The sequence below is a fragment of the Tachyglossus aculeatus genome, chromosome 2 (genome assembly GCF_015852505.1).
Source record: "Tachyglossus aculeatus isolate mTacAcu1 chromosome 2, mTacAcu1.pri, whole genome shotgun sequence".
Lineage (NCBI taxonomy): Eukaryota > Metazoa > Chordata > Mammalia > Monotremata > Tachyglossidae > Tachyglossus > Tachyglossus aculeatus.
Window position 1 is genome coordinate 122,894,659 of NC_052067.1, and position 14,427 is coordinate 122,909,085.

Sequence of the window (14,427 nt, forward strand, 5' to 3'; positions counted from 1 at the left end):
AAAAAATATATGGTTTGTTAAGCACTATGTTACAGGCACTGGAGTAGCTATGAATAATAATGATGGCATTTGTTAAGTGCTTACTATGTGCAAAGCACTGTTCTAAGCACTGGGGAGGATACACGGTGATCAGGTTGTCCCACATGAGGCTCGCAGTCTTCATCCCCAGTTTACAGATGAGGTAACTGAGGTGCAGAGAAGTTAAGTGACTTGCCCAAGGTCACCCAGCTGACAATTGATGGAGTCTGGATTTGAACTCATGACCTCTGACTCCCCAGCGTGGGCTCTTTCCATTGAGCCAGGCTGCTCAATGGAAACTAATCAGGTTGTACTGTCGGACACTTAGACTGTCTTAGACACTTAGTATAGTGCTCTGCACACAGTAAATGTACAATTAACACCATAGATTGGTTCTGGCCATTTACGTGGCTAATTTGCTGTTTATTGAAAGTCCTTCCTGTTTTGTCTTGACAACACCAGGTTTGATTTATGCAGGAAAGGCATCAGGTCCCCCACAGAAACTTAGAATAATGGATCCTCAAGTTTCTTAAGTGCTTTTATTAGGCTGCAAGTTGGTAGCAAGTGCTGGTGGCAAAACTGAAATCAATCAATTTTATTGATTTGGGCACTTACTGTGTTAAGGGCACTATACTAAGCACTAGGGAGAGTAAAATATAAAGGAGCTTACAGTCTAGAGGGAGAGATGTCATCAATCAGTTCCTGCTACTGTCAGTGTTGTTGGTGTAGTCTGGGAATTACTTATACTGAATCTGAAGATATTTCTGTAGACTACTCATTTAGGTGGTTGAGGAATATTTTTAATGAAGAATTTCAAATTTCCATTATATTAAAAATAATAATGGTAACATTTAAAAATTCCACATACATCATGGATTTCATTCAAGCATTCTCAAGTGTGTGCAACATCACTTCAAAGGTTTACCCAATAGCTCCTTTATTTAGAATAGTGATCATAGATTTTATCCACATGTTACAATATTAGAAGGATCTGTGTATCAAGCTTACCTCAAGGCACTAGGATGAAAAGAAAACTTTACTTTGATAAAGATTGATATAAGAAAAAACATGGATGTCAACTTTATATCATATATATATATATATATAATATATATGTCAAGTATGGTGACAATTTTCACTGAAGACAGGTCATTAACACCCAGTTTGGGATTTTTTTTACTATTATTTTGCTTTTTAGAGATTTTAGCTAGTTACCTAGCTTCCTTAACTGTGCAGTTAGTACCATAGAGTGGTTCTGAACATTTTAGATTGCAAATCTGCTGTTTATTGAAAGTCCATCCTGTTTTGTCTTGACACCATCAGGTTTGGTTTGTGTAGGAAAGGCATTGTACAAACCTTACTAATATGTGATATTGTTAACTGCACAACTGGCATTCCATCCTTGCTCTGGTAGTATAAATGATTACACCTTAACTTCTACAAAAAGATATTGCATTTGCAAATCATCTTTCACTTTAATAAGTTTTTGAATGTCTTGTTTCAACCCACAAACTTCTTCATTTATTAATACTAATCTTATCATAGCAATTCATTTTTCCTCAGAAGAATGATGAAAGCCAGGGCATTTTGATTAATATCATCCTAATTGGAGTCTTTAAGAGGTTCTACTATCAGTCCAGCTTCAGAAGGCCAAGGAGGCAGTTACTTACCTGAAGTGTTTGACCAGATGTCAGGAAGGGTCATTGTATGCATGGGATAATCAAACAATAGCAGCAGCACCCTCAGGAAGTTGTAACCAAGGCAATCCATCAAATAAACTGGGTACATAGTGTTGTAAACTGAGCTGGGGTAAATAATCAAAGAGACAGATAGTATGACCAGATGGTTGTAGTGTACTGTGTATTGAGAAAGTGTGGCTTAGTGGAGCACTGGCTTGGGAGTCAGAAAGACCTGGGTTCTAATACCAACTCTGCCACTTGTCTGCTGTGTGACCTTGGGCAAGTCACTTAACTTCTTTGTGCCTCAGTTCCCTCACCTGTAAAATGGTAATTAAGAATGTGAGCCCTATGTGGGTGGGACAGGGACTGTGTTCAAACGGATTATCTTTTATCTACCCTAGCACTTAGAACAGTGCCTGGCACATAGCAAGTGTTTAACAAATACCACAATCATTATTATTATTACAAAGCGGATGTAGTGCAGAGTAAGACAACAAACACTACAGGTAGGATTGTAAACGATGTGGACAGGGAATGTGTCTAGGAATTCTGTTCTAGTTTTATATTGTACTCTCCCAAGTGCTCAATACAGTGCTCTGCAAACAGTAAGTGATCAATGAATATGATTATTGACTGATACCCCCCAGAATGTGGCATGGTTGCAACCCAGGACAAGGACTTAAACAATACTAGTTTAACTGCCAATGTAGAGGCCAGGGATGTGCCCATTCTGTAATGAGGTATGATGAGGTGTCTCTCGTCAACTGCCATGAAGAGTTTGGGTTCACAGACCCTAAAATCCAACCCATACTTCTCTCTGGAACAGGGTCTGAGTGAAGTAACCAGAAATAAGGAAATGCCTCCTGGGTTGATGCCATTAGTGTAAAGGTTTCTGAATATCGATCTATGATATTCATTGAATGCTTACTCTTTGCAGAGCACAGAGGTAAGCCCTTCATTCATTCATCCATTCAATCATTTATTGAGCACTTACTGTGTGCAGAGCACTGTACTAAGCACTTGGGAAGTGCAAGTCGGCAACATATAGAGATGGTCCCTACCAAACAATGGGCTCACAGTCTAGAAGGGGGAGACAGACAACAAAACAAAACATGCAGACAGGTGTCAAAGTCATCAGAACAAATAGAAAAAAAGCTATATGCACAGCATTATCAAAATAAATAGAATAGTAAATATGTGCAAATAAAATAGAGTAATAAATCTATACAAATATAAGTGCTGCGGGGAGGAGGAGGAGGTAGGACTGGGGTGATGGGGAGGAGGAGAGGAAAAAGGGGGTTGAGTCTGGGAAGACCTCCTGGAGGAGGTGAGCTCTCAGAAGGGCTTTGAAAGGAGGAAGAGAGCTACCTTGGTGGACATGTGGAGGATGGCATTCCAAGCAAGGGGAAGGATGTGGGCCGGGGGTCGATGGCGTGACAGGCGAGAACGAGGCACAGTGAGTAGGTTAGCGGCAGAGGAATGGAGGGTGTGGGCTGGGCTGTAGAAGGAGAGAAGGGAGTTGAGATAGGAGGGGGTGAGGTGATGGAGAACCTTGAAGCCGAGAGTGAGGAATTTTTGCTTGATTCGTAGGTTGACAGGCAGCCACTGGAGATATTTGAGGAGGGGGGTAACATACCCAGAGTATTTCTGTACAAAGATAATCCAGGCAGCCGAGTAGACTAGTATAGACTAAAGTCCTTGGGAAGGTACAATACAACAAAGTTGGTAGACGTTCCCTGACCACCATGAATTTACAGTCTAGAGACTGGTGGAGGATCTTGGATGATGGACAGCTAAACAACAATCTGTAAAATAGCTGAGTGGGAAAGAACACAGCTGTTACCAAAGAAGGTACTGAGCTACTGAGCTGGTCTATACTGCCTCCTGTCTAATCACCTGTTGCACCCATTGCCTCAGCGGGAACTTGACTGGCCAGAAAGAGAGAGTATGATTGCTACTATACAGCCCTATATCCAGTTCCTTTGCCCAAATTTTCTGCAGAAAAATTTCTACCTTTTCTACAGAAACGTTCTGGGCATGTCACTCCCTTCTCAAAAATCTCTGGTGGTTGCCTATCAACCTTCTCATGAAACAAAAACTCCTCACTATTGGCTTCAGAGCTCTCCATCACCTTGTCCCCTCCTACCTCACCTTCCTCCTCTTCTTCTATAGCCCAGCCCACACACTCCGCTCCTCTGCAGCTCACCTCCTCAATGTGCCTCGTTCTCGCCTGTCACGCCGTGGATCCCTGGCCCTGGACATCCTACCCCTGGCCCAGAATGTCCTCCCTCCATATATCCACCAAAGTCCTTCCTCCCTTCAAAGCCCTAGGAGAAGCAGCGTGGTTCAGTGGAAAGAACCCGGGCTTTGAAGTCAGAGGTCATGGGTTCAAATCCCAGCTCTGCCAATTGTCAGCTGTGTGACTTTGGGCAAGTCACTTAACTTCTCTGGGCCTCAGTTACCTCATCTGTCAAATGGGGATGAAGACTGTGAGCCTCCCATGGGACAACCTGATCACTTTGTAACCTCCCCAGCACTTTTAGAACAGTGCTTTGCACATAGTAAGCACTTAATAAATGCCATCATTATTATTACTGAGAGCTCACCTCCTCCAGGAGGCCTTCCCAGACTCAGCCCCCTCTTTTTCCTCTGCTCCTCCTCTCCTCCCCATTGCCCCCACTTCCTCCCTCTGCTCTACCCCTTCCCCTCCCCACAGCACTTGTGTATATTTGCACATATTCTATTTATTTTATTAATGATGTGCATATACCTATAATTCTATTTATCTATTCTGATGGCATTGACACCTGTCTACTTGTTTTGTTTTGTTATCCGTACCCCCCTTCTAGACTGTGAGCTCGTTGTTGGGTAGGGACTGTCTCTGTTGCCGAATTGTACTTTCCATGTGCTTAGACCAATGCTCTGCACACAGTAAGCACGATTGAATGAATGAATGAATGAAATTTATGGCCTGAAAACTAACTAAAGCACCAGAAGAATTTGCAGTAACTCTTTAATAATAATTAATTAATTAATTAATGATGGCATTTGTTAAGCACTTACTATGTGCAAAGCACTGTTCTAAATGCTGGGGAAGACACAAGGTGATCAGATTGTCAATCAATCAATCATATTTATTGAGCGCTTACCGTGTGCAGAGCACTGTACTAAGCGCTTGGGAAGTACAAGTTGGCAACATATAGAGACAGTCCCTACCCAAAAGTGGGCTCACAGTCTAAAAGGGGGAGACAGAGAACAAAACCAAACATACTAACAAAATAAAATAAATAGAATAGATATGTACAAGTAAAATAAATAAATAAATAAATAGAGTAATAAATATGCATAAACATATATACATATATACAGGTGCTGTGGGGAAGGGAAGGAGGTAAAATGGGGGGATGCAGAGGGGGACGAGGGGGAGAGGAAGGAAAGGGCTCAGTCTGGGAAGGCCTCCTGGAGGAGGTGAGCTCAGTAGGGCCTTGAAGGGAGGAAGAGAGCTAGCTTGGCGGATGGGCAGAGGGAGGGCATTCCAGGCCCGGGGGATGACGTGGGCCGGGGGTCGATGGCGGGACAGGTGAGAACGAGGTACGGTGAGGAGATTAGTGGCAGAGGAGGGGAGGGTGCGGGCTGGGCTGTAGAAGGAGAGAAGGGAGGTGAGGTAGGAGGGGGCGAGGTGATGGACAGCCTTGAAGCCCAGGGTGAGGATTTTCTGCCTGATGTGCAGATTGATTGGTAGCCACTGGAGATTTTTGAGGAGGGGAGTAACATGCCCAGAGCGTTTCTGGACAAAGACAATCCGGGCAGCAGCATGAAGTATGGATTGAAGTGGGGAGAGATGTGAGGATGGGAGATCAGAGAGAAGGCTGATGCAGTAGTCCAGACGGGATAGGATGAGAGCTAGAACGAGCAGGGTAGCGGTTTGGATGGAGAGGAAAGGGTGGATCTTGGCAATGTTGCAGAGCTGAGACCGGCATGTTTTGGTGACGGCTTGGATGTGAGGGGTGAAGGAGAGAGCGGAGTCGAGGATGACACCTAGGTTGCGGGCTTGTGAGATGGGAAGGATGGGGCTCACAATCTTCATCCTCATTTTACAGATGAGGTAACTGAGGCCCAGAGAAGTGAAGTGACTTGCCCAAAGTCACACAGCTGACAATTGGCGGAGCCAGATTTGAACCCATGACGTTTGACTCCCAAGCCCGTGCTCTTTCCATTGAGCCACACTGCTTCTCATTGATGGCATTTAAGTACTTACTTGGAGCCTATACTAAGGGGCTGGAGCAGATAAAAGATAATTAGGCTGTAAACAGTCCCTGTCCCACACAGGGTTTACAGACTAAGTAGGAGGGAGCACAGCTAGTGGTTAGAGCACAGGTCTGTGAGTCAGAAGGACCTGGGTTCCAATTCCCACTCTGCCACTTGCCTGCTGAGTGATCCTGGGCAAGTTACTTCACTTCTCTGTGCCTCACTTTGTCTGTAAAATGGGGATTAAGATTGTGAGCTCCACGGAGGACGTGGACTGTGTCCAACCTGATTATCTTGTATCTACCTCAGTGCTTAGAATAATACTTGACATGTAGTAAGAGCTTAACAAATTCCATTAACAAAAAAAAATCCCATTTTACAGATGAGAACCAAAGACACAGGAAAGGGAAATGACTTACCAAGGTTGCAGAGCAGGAAAGTGAGATTGGAACCCAGGTCCTCAGACTCCTCTAACTCTTGTGCTTTTTCCAGAAGAAAATACGTTGGTTCCTCTAGACATTACTAAAAACTCAGAATTTGGTAAAAAGATATACCCAGAGATAAGTGGACCAGTCAAATGGTGACAAATGTTTACGCACCATTAAATTTACAGATCTCAGCTCACACAGAAATTATTGTGTATATGAAAGTAAGCTGTTTTAGATACTTGGAAAAAATCTGAACATTACTCACAATTAAACACAGATGCAGGACAAACAGTAAGGCTACTACACTGTATTCCATCCAGTAGAATGAAAGCAAGTTTTCTTTAACCTGAACGGAAAGATTTCAGCCAGCTTGATGACTGGCTGTCCCTACCGGAAAAGTGTAGATAACTGTAGGTCTCTGTCTTCTGGGAAGTGCATGTCCTTGGCAGCAAGTGGGAAATAATTTCATTTTTCAGGGTCCCTTGACCTCAACTCCCAACTTTAAGCTACTTGTGGGCCTGGATGGCATCTACCAACTCTATTATATTGTAATTTCCCAAGCACTCATTTAATACCATTGGTTGATTAATTAGCTTAACAGTCTCAATCAAGTTCAGCGTCACTCATCAGTAGGCATGACAGACACTTGTCTTATTCAACTAAATCTATAAATTATTACTTGATAATTCAATTAAGGTAAAGAAGAAGAGGATAGAAAGATGAGGAAATTTACACCTAGGCAATAAATCCCTCATGCATTCAAGTGTCAAGTTTTCACATCACAGTATTTTCTTTGTAGAAGAACAACAATTGAAAGATGTGTAGCTTTGTTGCAGTGTCATTTTAGACTGGTCGTCTACCTGAGAAAATCACTTTTCTACAATATCCCTATTTAAATGCTCTGACAAGATGAGCCATTTAATATTTTGACTCTCCTGCTGGCATGTCCTTGGGTAAAATGTGTTGATTACTTTGTTTTCTGTGCTAATGGTCATTAAGTGAAATAGGCTTCTGGAGCAAAACATCTGCGGCCCAAGTTACCAAGATCCTTTTTAACAGTTGGGAAGCCACCTGATGATACACTCTTACTGTTCTATGGAACATTAGTTCACTATAACAGTTGTAACAAAAATCATTTGCTTCCCACACTCCACTTTATATCCCAAGGAAACCATCACAGTATTTAAAGTGTATTATCCAGAAAATCTTGGGAGTACTTGCCTTTACTAGCTGTAGTGACATTGTTAAAATGCAAAAAGTCCATTTTGGATTGAGGTGATAATAATAATGGTATTTGTTAAGCGCTTTCTATGTGCCAAGCACTGTTCTAAGCCCTGGGGGTTGGGGGGGGGGAGGAGGTACAAGGTAATCAGGTTGTCCCATGCGGGGCTCACAGTCATAATCCGCAGTTTACAGGTGAGGCAACTGAGGCACAGAGAAGTTAAGTGACTTGCCCAAAGACACACAGCTGACAAGTGGCAGAGTGGGGATTAGAACCCATGACCTCTGACTCCCAAGCCCCTGCTCTTTCCACTGAGCCATGTGAGGTGAAAAGTCATGATTTTATTTGTAAATCTCAGAGCCCAGATATTGATTTTTTTTAAAGACATAACATACACAATGTCTATCCTACCAACTCCTTTCCCACATCCTCCCTTTGGTCTGGAAATTTCTTCCCTTTCATATATGACAAATCACCACACTCCCCATCTTCTAAGTCTTATTAAGATCACATTTTCTCCAAGAGGCCTCCCCATTTAAACCTAATTTTCCCCAATGTTCTCTCCCTCACTCTTCTCCAATGCACTTGGATTTGTACCCTTGAAGCCCTTGTCTTTCAGCTCTGCAATACTTATGTACCTATCCACAATTTATTTTATGGATAAAAATAAATTAATAAAATTGATAAATAATAAAAACTCAAAACTAAGTTCTTCGTTGGCAGGGAATGTGTCTGCCAGCTCTGTTATATTGTACTCTTTCAAGCACTTGGTACAGTGCTGTGCACATATTGAGTGTTCAATAAATTCCTTTGATTGATTTAAAGATTTTTATATTTAAGTACAATAAAATCTGGCTCACGCTCTGAATCTCCACCTTGGCTTTGCTGTTCAATGAGTGTTGACACTGACTTTCAGGTATTGGCATTGCCACTTCTTATTCACTGCTAGGGCATTCTCAAGTGACTCGGGAGTGACCATAGTCTCATGAACTGAAGATCTGCATAGCAAAATACATGGTAGAGATATGGACTAAAAAAAATAATTTAACTAGAACAGCAAGCAGGGATTGACAGAAGTGGGGGAAAGGTGGTGAGCAGGAGTTAGTGAGTAGATGGGCTGGGTGTAGAGTTTGGAGCTGCTACTATGCCCTGGCCCTGGATTGGCATAGCATCACACTTAAGTCTGCTGCCTCTAATGAGGAAAAATGAAATGAATAACAAAACGTATGTTATCGAGCTCTTTACTGTGAGCCATACTCTAAGCGAAGAGCCACAAGTAGCTGGGGAACCTCAGTTTGATCATTTTGGGCATAGGACAAATCTAACTAAAGCTTGAAAAAAGCTTACAGAATCCATGTGCTTCCTAACTGTCCTAACAATATCAGATTTCTTCACCCACTTACAAAACAGACAGTTTTGCTAAAGTTCAGAATGGAAAGACTGAACAGCACCTAGGTTAGGGTCATAGACATTGGGCCTTTACTTCTGGAATATGGCATCTCTTATGATAGGTTTCTGATTGGTCCTATGCCAGTTGGGGCTTTTCAGGACTAAGTGGTGGGTCACCTGCCAGGGTTCTAGTATTATTGCTTTTGGCTGTTCTTGAAAATATTTGCTAACACAAGCTGTCTAATGGCTTCCCCGGGGAAGGTTTAGGGCAAAAATAAAATGACCTTTTTGAAATGTCCTTCAGAAAGGCCTGACACTCTCTTTTAGGCATTATCATTTAGTGGATGTTGAAGGCAACCATTAAGGCTACATTGGGTTTGATGAATCAGTTGACTGACCCAGTAGTGGCATTTCTTATATCCCTGTGTGCAATCCCAGAAAAATAGGTTAAGAGTTTTCTACTGGGCCAACTTGGGCCTTAGAGGAAAAAAAAGAATCCAATATTTCCCAGCCTTTTCTCTACTCAATAAAAAAGGAATTACAATCATTCCTTTCAAAATATGATCATGTTGTTTTTGTCCATTGCTACTTCCAAAATATATTTTCCAATTTCAAGATGTGTTTTTCCCCCTCCTAGGGTTGAAGAACTTATTTCATGTGAACAACTTACTCTTCCTTTTTTTCCCCAAGAGATTATTAATAACATTTAAAATGAAGATTGCTATTAATACTTAATGTACAATTATTAACAGTGCAATTATTCATCACTGACAGGAGTGTAAAATAAATATTACATAATAGCAATGAAATTCAAATCTCAGTATTTTTTTTTAAAAAAAGACTAGTTATACCACCAATTCTTAAAAATATGTGGGTTTTCGAAGATTTGTAAGTAGATATAACATAGTACACATCAGCAGCATCTTGGGATTTGTAAAATGGATAGTATTCATGAGCAGTTGCACATATCAATCACAAGGGACTAACAGAAGACCCAGTGTTCTGCTAATGATGTCTTAGATTAGTGTCTTCTAATTTAAATAGACGGCAGGGAATGCTCTTCATAAGATTAATAAAAAAAAACAGCTGTTGTTTTCTTGGAAAAATATAGATTTTGAAATTAGTAGATGTTGATGACTTTATGCAGTGCACGATAGATGTATATATTGAAACACTATTATACACTTAAGCAGTTCTCATATTTTAAGCTCATCTGTGTTTAGTCATACATTAGATTTTTGTTACTCAAATCCATCAATAATATTTATTGATCATTTACTCTGTGCAGAGCACTGTACTGAACATTTGGGAAAGTACAAAATATTTACTAAGAGCTGATCCCTACCCGTAAGCAGTTTCACAATCTAAGGGGCTGACATATTAAAATAAATAATAATAATAATAATGAGCACTATTCTAAGCGCTGGGGAGGTTACAGGGTGATCAGGTTGTCCCACGTAGGGCTCACAAATCTCCATTTTACAGGTGAGGTAACTGAGGCCCAGAGAAGTTAAGTGTCTTGCCCAAAGTCACCCAGCTGACAAGTGGCGGAGCCGGGATTTGAACCCACGACCTCTGACTCCAAAGCCCGTGCTCTTTCCACTGAGCCATGCTGCTTCTCCAATAGGTAGGTAATAGGTAGGGGGAAGTAACATTTGCCCTGTGAGAGCAGGGGCAAAAAATTGTTTTCACCTGATCTAATACTCATACATTTAATCAAATATCAAATTTAATTGGTTTTTATTTGTATTGACTTTTTTTCCAAATTACTACATCTAATTTCAAAAGAAAGCAAATTTGCACTCTAAGTTGGAATGGGACATGCATAAGTCCAATCACCTAATCAATGTTAATAGTAATTTAGCTGAGTAGCAGAGCCCTAGTAAAAATAGTGGTATTTGTTAAGCACTTACTATCATCAATCATATTTATTGAGTGCTTACTGTGTGCAGAGCACTGTACTAAGCACTTGGGAAGTACAAGTTAGCAACATATAGAGACAGTCCCTACCCAACAGTGGGCTCACAGTCTAAAAGTCTACAACAGTCTTCTACATTTCAAGCATTATATTAAGCACTGGAGTAGATATAATGCAGTGTTTATCCCACATGGGGCTCCTAGTTTAAGTGAAAGAATGAGTTTTTAAACCCCATTTTACAGGTGAGGAAACTGAGGCATAAGTTATGTAAATTACACATGGTCTCCCACAATCAAGTAGCAGGGATGAGATTAGAACTAAGATGCCTTGACTCCCAGTTTCATGATATTTCCACAAGGCCACACAACTTCTTTAGCCCTGCTCAGTCTCTCAGCAGCCTATGGGTCCAGCAGAACCAGTGCACATGGAGCATATCAGTCTGGGTTTACCTGATAATTCATCTATGTTAGACCATAATCAGATCCTCTTCAAGGTCCTTTCATCTGTATTTAGAGCCATTTTTGGTGGGGTCACTATTGATTGATTATTGCACTTATTTACGAGAAGCAGCATGGCTCAGTGAAAAGAGCCCTGGCTTTGGAGTCAGAGGTCATGGGTTCAAATCCCATCTCTGCCAATTGTCAGCTGTGTGACTTTGGGCAAATCACTTAACTTCTCTGTGCCTCAGTTCCCTCATCTGTAAAATGGGGATGAAGACTGTGAGCTCCCCCCCACCCCCGTGGGACAACATTATCCTCCCCAGTGCTTAGAACAGTGCTTTGCACATAGTAAGCACTTAATAAATGCCATTATTATTATTCTCTGTGCCTCAGTTACCTCAACTGTAAAATGGGGATTAATACTGTGAGCCCCCTGTGGGACAACCTGATCACCTTGGAACTTCCCCAGCATATAGAACAGTGCTTTGCACATAGTAAGCACCTAATAAATGCCATTATTATTATTATATATGTAGGGCACATTTGTGCATGGATGGCTTTGCTCTGAAGCTTCTGGGACTTTGTTAACTTCGCACACTGCTTTTATCTTTGACGGTCCAACTACTGGATAAAATGCTCCTGTTCTTCTAACGGAATGTATCCACATGGATTCACAAAGAGAAGAAAACACCGTCTGAAAAGCAGGTCATTCTTAGCATGGAATTCCTGTTTTGTTTTATATCTCATTCCCATACCGAGTATCTCCAAACTAGGTAAATACCTGGCATCTGTTGACAATTACTTACTGTGGTTTTATATATATAAAAAAAAAATAATAATAATAATAATTGGCATTTGTTAAGTGCTTACTATGTGCAAAGCACTGTTCTAAGCACTGGGGAGGATACAGGGTGATCAGGTTGTCCCACGTGGGGCTCACAGTCTTAATCCCCATTTTACAAATGAGGTAACTGAGGCACAGAAAAGTTAAGTGACTTGCCCAAGATCACACAGCAGACATGTGGCAGAGGTGGGATTCGAACCCATGACCTCTGACTCCAAAGCTCAGGCTTTTTCCACTGAGTCACGCTGCTTCTCTGTCGGTCATAAAAAAATGACTGACATATCTTCGCTCTCTTGGATATTTTCATAGATGGCTAAACCTGCTTCTCATTTGTTTTCCTCTTTCTTAATAGGCTAATCATAAAGGAAATTTCCTTATCTGACTACTTAGAAAAAAGATAGCAAATCATATCCACACTTGGGGAATGCGAATTTTTCTAATTGAATGTTTGGTTAGGACATTCTGTTTTAGCCATTGATCAATTAGAAGCTAGCCTGCTGATCAGCTTCCAGTTAAGTTTCACAGTTTGGTGATAGATCCGACCAGCATCAGCTGAGGCTCACATCATAAGTCCCCAGTCTGAAACTATTCTATGAATCTGATAGCTTATTTATCTGATTGATCCACAAACAATAAGGCTTCCACACCTTTTTCACTAAGCCCACTGTTGTCTGGATGGCTTCATGAATGTTGGTATTTTGGAGTAGACAAGAGGGACTGATTATAATCACCCTTAAGTATTAACTATAAATCAAGTAGAGACCAAGAAGAAATAAATAGGCATTCAGTAATGCCATCATTATTATTATAGAGAAGCACACACATCCCCACTCCTTCCTTCCTTCTTTCCTCTCTCTTTCCCCTATCTCCTCTTCTTCTTGCACTTATAACTTCCTCCTTTCCTCCCATCCTTCCTATTTTCCTTCTATTTCATAAACACTAAAAGCATCATACTAAGAAACTGTACAAAATTAGTAAATCATACATCATCATCAATCGTATTTATTGAGCACTTACTGTGTGCAGAGCACTGTACTAAGCGCTTGGGAAGTACAAGTTCGCAACATATAGAGACAGTCCCTACCCAACAGTGGGCTCACAGTCTAAAAGGGGGAGACAGAGAACAAAACCACACATACTAACAAAATAAAATGAATAGATATGTACAAGTAAAATAAATAGAGTAACAAATATGTACAAACATATATACATATATAGAGGTGCTGTGGGGAAGGGAAGGAGGTAAGATGTTGGGGTGGAGAGGGGGATGAGAGGGAGAGGAAGGAAGGGGCCCATGGTCCCTGGGCTTAGTTTGTAGTTTAAAATATAAGGGAGTTACAGACACAATGGGAAACAATAACTGGCAAATTAATAAAAAAATCAATTCAATGACAGAATGAATAAAGAGTAGTGGTACTTTACATATTTATTCTATTTATTTTATTTTGTTAATATGTTTTGTTCTCTGTCTCCCCCTACTAGACTCTGTGCCCACTGTTGGGTAGGGACCATCTCATATGTTGCCAACTTGTACTCCCCAATCGCTTAGTACAGTGCTCTGCACACAGTAAGTGCTCAATAAATATGATTGAATGAATGAATGAATGAATGAACTGGAAAAGAATAGCATTCAAGCTTCTCACTACTTCATTCAGGTCCTGCCCTTGGTATAAAGTCACAACCTCCTTGATTTCTAAATATTCAGGATGGCTGGTCTTCCTTCCATAAATGGTTAGAGAGGAAATGGATGGGGGAGAAGGACATGCAATTTCAGATAGGAGTCAGGGACCCAATGGTGGGAAAGTTCAGCATCATGGTTGCAAGCCCAGTCTCCACCTGTCCTGCTGATTTGATTCCTGTCAAATGCTTGTTAATGGACCTTGTCTCCACAAAACCAATCAAGAATACTCACAGTGATGGGGGATGAACTGCCATTAAAAATTACTACTTAAGTAAAAATTACTACTTAATCCCCCATTTTTATACATTGAAAATAAACCACAATACTATACCTGCTCAACATCAAATGCCGTTCTCCTAGAATATTATTATGTTTAATTGATGTGCACTTCAGCAACCATAGGCAAGTAGAGACTGTTGAGAGATTATATAATGAATTTGATTAATGTTGCACTCTTTTTTTCTAATTTGCCCACACTTCACTGTGCCCCTTAAGTGCAGATCATTTAAAGAAAAAAAAAAGGCTTATAAAATATTGAATAAAAGGAATATACTTCTTTC